This window comes from Palaemon carinicauda, chromosome 6, assembly GCF_036898095.1.
Source record: "Palaemon carinicauda isolate YSFRI2023 chromosome 6, ASM3689809v2, whole genome shotgun sequence".
Classification (NCBI taxonomy): domain Eukaryota; kingdom Metazoa; phylum Arthropoda; class Malacostraca; order Decapoda; family Palaemonidae; genus Palaemon; species Palaemon carinicauda.
In genome coordinates this window covers 84,089,920-84,097,419 of record NC_090730.1, presented here as the reverse complement: position 1 = coordinate 84,097,419, position 7,500 = coordinate 84,089,920, and positions in this window count along the sequence as shown.

Here is a 7,500-nt window from a genome sequence, read left to right as displayed (position 1 = left end):
TTTGCTTGTAAGATACTGTGGCCCAAATACGTTCCTGAATGAGATTTTGAGGGATTAGAACTTGTGCAAGACGCAGCTGATAATGAAATTGTGTTTTTGGAAAAGACAATAAGGTTCAAGGTTGACAAGGACGGCATCAACGAGTTTCATTAGCAACTGACGACTGAGGAGCTGTTAGAATTGATTAAGGATTACCAGCAAGAGGTTGTGGAGGAGGAGGGACAGATTGACAAACCTCCTTCTCCAAATGAAATTCAGGAGATGTTTAAGGTATGGGAAACTGCAAACTTATGTAGAAACATCCAGATGAGGCTTCGGCAGCCAGGGTGAGCAGCGAATATATTTACCAATAGTACAATATTTCATTTCCACTCCAATTTAAAGAATAGGGAAAAACAGTCGTCTCTAGATAGGTTCCTTGTCAACAATGCATGCAAGAGTGTACAAAAAAGTCTACCAAGTGTTCAGAGAGAGTAAAATAAGTGATTCAGTTTGTGATAGTCAACGACGTTCAAGAGAGAAAACTCCTGATATCCTACCGGAAATTCTCATGGAGGGAGATTCTCCTTCCAAGCAGGTTCTCTTTCTAATTTTGAATTATTAAATCTTATTTATTTCTATTAGGGTTTATAATTTGTATAACAATTACCATTATAAACCTTTCAAAATCTGTGTGTGTGTATCAATGGAGGCGTGTAAAGCTCCGAGGGAATTTGCTTTATTTTTTTTTGTTTTTTGTGCGAAAAAAAAATGATTTAGGATATGAGGACTTTAGGTTGTGAGATCACTTTTAGAACGAATTAAAACTCATAACCTGAGGTAGCTTTCTACTGTACTTTGATTTTTTCAAAAAGGGGTCGTGATTCATCTATAACTGCAATATAATCACAAGATTGATTGCTGATATTCTTTAGTAAAGCCACCACATCATAGAAACTATGCAACGACTCTCGGTTTTACCAGAGAATTTCTTTAAAAGAGCATTGCATTAAAACCAATTGCTCTTACTAAAATAAACATTAAATTTGTTACTTAGCAGTTACTTTGACTCTAACGAAATGTACCAAAGTTAGAAAAGGGAATGATACTAGCAACCTCGTCTTAAAAGACAGGAAGATCATTGCTCATAAGGCATCTATACCGTTTGAAACACTTCCAGAAGACCTAATTTACAGAAAAATTATTTGCTCAGAAAGCATCTATAACATTTAAAACACTTCCAAAAGACTAAAAATACAAAAAGATCATTGGTTAGAATGCATCTATACCGTTTAAAAGCCTTCGAAAAGACCTAGTTTACAGAAAAATTATTGCTCAGAAAGCATTTATAACATTTAAAACACTTCCAAAAAACTAAAATTACAGAATGATCATAGATCACAATGTATATATACCGTTTAAAAGGCTTCCAAAAGACCTAATTTACAGAAAGATTATTGTTCAGTAAGCACCTATAACATTTAAAACACTTCCAAAAGACTAAAATTACAGCAAGATCATTGCTCAAAATGCATCTGTACCGTTTAAAAGGCTTCCAAAAGACCTAATTTACAGAAAAATTATTGCTCAGAAAGCACCTATAACATTTAAAACACTTCCAAAAGACTAAAATTACAGCAAGATCATTGCTCAAAATGCATCTGTACCGTTTAAAATGCTTCCAAAAGACATAATTTCCAGAAAAATTATTGCTCAGAAAGCATCTATAACATTTAAAACACTTCCAAAAGACTAAAATTACAGAAAAATCATTGCTCAGAATGCATCTATACCGTTTAAAAGGCTTCCAAAAGACCTAATTTACAGAAAGATTATTGCTCAAAAAGCATCTATAACATTTATAATACTTCCAAAAGACTAAAATTACAGAAAGATCATTGCTCAGAATGCATCTATACCGTTTAAAAGGCTTCCAAAAGACCTAATTTACAGAAAGATTATTGCTCAAAAAGCATCTATAACATTTATAATACTTCCAAAAGACTAAAATTACAGAAAGATCATTGCTCAGAATGCATCTGTACCGTTTAAAAGGCTTCCAAAAGACCTAATTTACAGAAAGATTATTGCTCAAAAAGCATCTATAACATTTATAATACTTCCAAAAGACTAAAATTACAGAAAGATCATTGCTCAGAATGCATCTGTACCGTTTAAAAGGCTTCCAAAAGACCTAATTTACAGAAAGATTATTGCTCAAAAAGCATCTATAACATTTATAATACTTCCAAAAGACTAAAATTACAGAAAGATCATTGCTCAGAATGCATCTATTCCATTTAAAAGGCTTTCAAAAGACCTAATTTACAGAAAGATTGTTGCTCAGAAAGCATCTATAACATTTAGAACACTTCCAAAAGACTAAGATTACAGAAAGATCATTGCTCAGAATGCATCTATACCGTTTAAAAGGCTTCCTTCTACAACACCTAATTTACAGAAAAATTATTGCTCAATAAGCACCTATAACATTTAAAACACTTCCAAAAGACTAAAATTACAGAAAGATCATTGCTCAAAATGCATCTGTATCGTTTAAAATGCTTCCAAAAGACCTAATTTCCAGAAAAATTATTGCTCAGAAAGCATCTATAACATTTAAAACACTTCCAAAAGACTAAAATTACAGAAAGATCATTGCTCAAAATGCATCTGTACCGTTTAAAAGGCTTCCAAAAGACCTAATTTACAGAAAGATTATTGCTCAAAAAGCATCTATAACATTTATAATACTTCCAAAAGACTAAAATTACAGAAAGATCATTGCTCAGAATGCATCTATGCCATTTAAAAGGCTTTCAAAAGACCTAATTTACAGAAAGATTATTGCTCAAAAAGCATCTATAACATTTAGAACACTTCCAAAAGACTAAGATTACAGAAAGATCATTGCTCAGAATGCATCTAAACCGTTTAAAAGGCTTCCTTCTACAACACCTAATTTACAAAAAGATCATTGTTCAGAAAGCATCTATTACGTTTAAAACGCTTCCAAAAGACTAAAATTACAGAAAAATCATTGCTCAAAATACATCTATACCGTTTAAAAGGCTTCTAGAAGAATTTACAGAAAGATCATTGCTCAGAAAGCTTCTGTAACATTTAGAACACTTCCGAAAGACTAACATTACAGAATGATCATAGATCAGAATGAATCTATACCGTATAAAAGGCCTCCAAAAGACCTAATTTACAGAAATATCATTGCTCAGAAAGCATTTATAACATTTATAACACTTCCAAAAGACTAAAATAACAGAAAGATCATTGCTCAGAATGCATCTATACTGTATAAAAGGCTTCCAGAACACCCAATTTACAGAAAGATCATTGCCCCGAATGCATCTATAACGTTTAAAACGCTTCAAATAGACTAAAATTACAGAACGATCATTGCTCAGAATGCATCTATACCGTTTAAAAGGCTTCCAGAAGACCTAATTTACAGAAAGATCATTGTTCAGAAAGCATCTATAAAGTTCAAAACACTTCCAAAAGACTAAAATTACAGAAAAATCATTGCCCCGAATGCATCTATAACGTTTAAAACGCTTCAAATAGGCTAAAATTACAGAACGATCATTGCTCAGAATGCATCTATACCGTTTAAAAGGCTTTCAGAAGACCTAATTTACAAAAAGATCATTGTTCAGAAAGCCTTTATAACGTTTAAAACGCTTCCAAAAGACTAAAATTACAGAAAGATCATTGCTTTGAATGCATCTGTACCGTTTAAAAGGCTTCCAGAAGACCTGATTTACAGAAACATTATTGCTCAGAAAGCATCTATAACATTAAAAACACATCCGAAAGACTAACATTACAGAATGATCATAGATCAGAAAGCATCTATACCGTATAAAAGGCTTCCAAAAGACTAAAATTACAGAATGATCATTGCTCAGAATGCATATCTAATGTTTAAACGCTTCTGAAACCACCGCCCCCAACAAAAAAAAGGAGATATGTGAATTTATACCTTTCCTTCTATCTCTGTAAGTATGTTAATATATATACATATATATATATATATATATATATATATATATATATATATATATATATATATATATATATATATATATATATATATACACACACACACACATACACACACACACACACACACATATATATATATATATATATATATATATATATATATATATATATATATATATATATATATATATATATATATATATATGCGCGTGTGTGTGTGAATTACATATGTGTTTCCGAGCGTGAAATTGATTGTTTATAGCTTACTAATATAAAAAAATGAATATATCAGTCGATTTGAAAAATTTTCTTACAATTAAATTTCACAACTATATGATGTTTGTGATAACGCACCTGATCTTTTGTAATTTCATCAAATTTAGGTAGAAATATTTGTGTGGTTAAGAGTAATCTCTTAGGATAGATTTAATTATATATCTAAGAAAGGATGCTCTGCATGAAATACTATATGCGTCTACTTCACAAAGATGTTAGTTTTCTTTCATGAAAGGCGGTACATCAATAATCCTTATAAAACATGAAAAATTTTAATAGAAGCTACCATGAAAGTTATGACTTCCCAGTTACATAAACCTTCAAAAAAAATATGCTAATAAAGTCGAGCAATTATCTGGCTACGTGTTGTATGAAGAGGCAAACAACAACATTTTGCTGACCAGTGTTCTGGAATTTGTTATCGTTTGCGTGCTGGGCATGCAAAGGTGTTTGTAGGTATTTACTGGGGAAGTTTTTTTCATAGCCTTCAGATCTTCAAACCAGATGAAAGGAACACTACCAAGGTCAACAGGAACTAGTGGCTGGCTGCCATTGACTATTCTATCATAATGCATTATTATTGTTGTTATTATTATTAGCTAAAGTAATTTCTGCCTCATTGGCATTTATTTTATATGAAATTTTTTTTGTCTGATTATTTTTCTTGCAAGAATGCTTCGTCTCACCAGTCTTTGTGAGATCTATTGTGCACTGCTTTTCTCAGTAAAATAAGAATTGGCGAATATTTCTCTCCTATTTTGGATAATGAGATATTTACGAATAGTGGCCGAACGTAGTATTCTTGAAAGAAATATAATCTGAAGCATAGATAAAGTTTCTTATGAATTGAAGTCTGCTGAAGCTGTAATCATCTTCAGATCTACTGGCCTGAAAGAGGCAAGCACTTCCCAAGTATATATCATTAACCTTACTCCATATTTATTCATCAAACGAACAAACCAAAAGGGCCTTAACACGCCAAGTAATAATTCTACTGTACAGATTAAAATAAACATAGATTTAAAAACTCAGCAGAGAAAGGGAACTAAATCCGGTTATGGATTAAGGGCAGTTGAGATTTAATGGAATGGAAGTTAGATTCCGACGGAATAATCGGTAATTATGATGAGGAGAGGGACTCTTAATTCGAGTAAAACTATTCTATAAACACAAAAAGCTAGGTTTAAATTGCTTAAAGGCTGTTAATGAATGGCAGAGCGAGGGACAGTGGCATTGCCCTAGTTAGATGGACAATGCCTGAAAAGCTGACCATATATACGCATGATCAGTGCCTAGGCCCACTCTCCACCCAATCTAGGACCAGGGAATGATAGACAATGGCTGCTGATGACTCAGAAGGTAGACCTAGGCTCTTACCAAATCCCCAATCCTTAGCTCAAAAGGATGATGAGGTTGCGGACACTACAAGAAACTATCGAGCTTCAGCGGGACTACAACCCCAGTACAGCAGACTGCCAGGCAGGGACGTTTCCAATAAGCACCACAACCCGGGAAAGTTGTAATACATTTTCGTGGTGCAAGAAAAAGGAATAAAAAGAAACTGAGAATGCCCTGATCTTTAATGTGTCCATAGATGTCCCTTTATTGCATACTATGCACAAAAATAGGGTAGAATTAGATTTTCTTATTTGTGGCATAGAGCCTAAAGCTGGTGCCTGTGACGTCAGTAAGCGACAAGTTATTGCTAGGGGTTGCACTAAAAATTAAAAAAAAGACGGGAAGCTGGAGCGAAGGTAAGGTAGAAGGATATAAAGCAAGTGCAGCTGGGAACCGCAGGAACGCTGCAAACACCCTTAAGAAATAGGATGCTGATTACTTAACTCGTTAGGTAATAAAATGAAGGCCACATAAAAAAAGGCAGCATCAATACTGATTTTGATATCTTAAAAAATACACCTTACTTGAGGGCTAACTGAAGGACAATTTCCTAATTTTGTTCTATAGCCTTTTCTTATTTCGTGATTTGTTTTAAAGTGTTATAAAGTCTGCTTATTGGTATCTAAAATAAATGCATTTCGGTTCCTTACTCCTTCCCTGCTTTTCTAATTTCGTACACCAGGTAAACGACATTCATCAGTCAAAACTCACATGAGCATTCTATTCTGTAGAGATATCAATGTGAGTTTATGGGATAATCGTGTTTTACATAATGATAATAACAATAATATGAATAATAATCAAGGGCCCTTTTATTTCTGCAGTGTTTCACCTTGCTACAGTCATTCATAAACTAAAAATAATAACAATTTACCTGGGGAACTAAGAGAAAGTATTTCCCTGCATGATGTTATCTCTCTTTAAGACAGGAAATATTTATTATTCAAGGAAAGCAAGCATTATCCTTTTATTTATCCTTTTATAGCTAGTGTACCTACATTTAGGGAGCCATGAGTCATGGCCGAGAAAAGACATCATTCCCATCATCAAGACATAGAACCGTAACTCGCCTATTAAAGGGAGAAAATGAATTTCAAGTACGTACCTCTGACATTCAAATGGCTGAACTAGGTTTTTCTTGGATTAATGTCGAAGATAATTTCTAATTCCTATATTTATTTTGCTGTAAATATTTCTCAATGTTGTGTCTAAAACGAACTGAATATTATTATGGGGTCTCCTTTGATTGAATATTGTGATCTACGTGGAGACATTTCATTTTCTTATAGAAAGAAAAAAAAATTAAAATATGAGATTTCTTTGTCGGAAAATAGCAAAGAAATCGGCAATGATGAAAAAATTATTTTATTTGAAAAGGATTCAGAAATTATTTATGGTGTTGAGTAATGCAACTTTTAAAAATAGAGACTGTAAGTAAGCTGTACCTGAATATGCCTATCAAAATAGTCCAGATTCTTTTGTTCAAATTCGATAAATTATTCAGTGATTTACTATTCTCTTTTGATACGACCTACAAATGATAACACAATTAAAAATAGAATCCTATTATTAGAATGATCTTCACTGTACTTTATCTTCAATTTGGAATAAGCAACGAAGAGATATCGCTAATCCTAATCATGTCAGAAGTCGTCGTTATAACATCGAACGAACAAGCGGTGAACATCAATTCTTTAAATTTATAGTAAAACGAGTTGCCGGTTTTACCTTATTGAATGAAGGTTTCTAGGAGCGGCTACCAAGTAGGCTGTCGTTGGTCATTATGACACACTAGAGTACGCAACCCGTCAAAAATGACGGCTA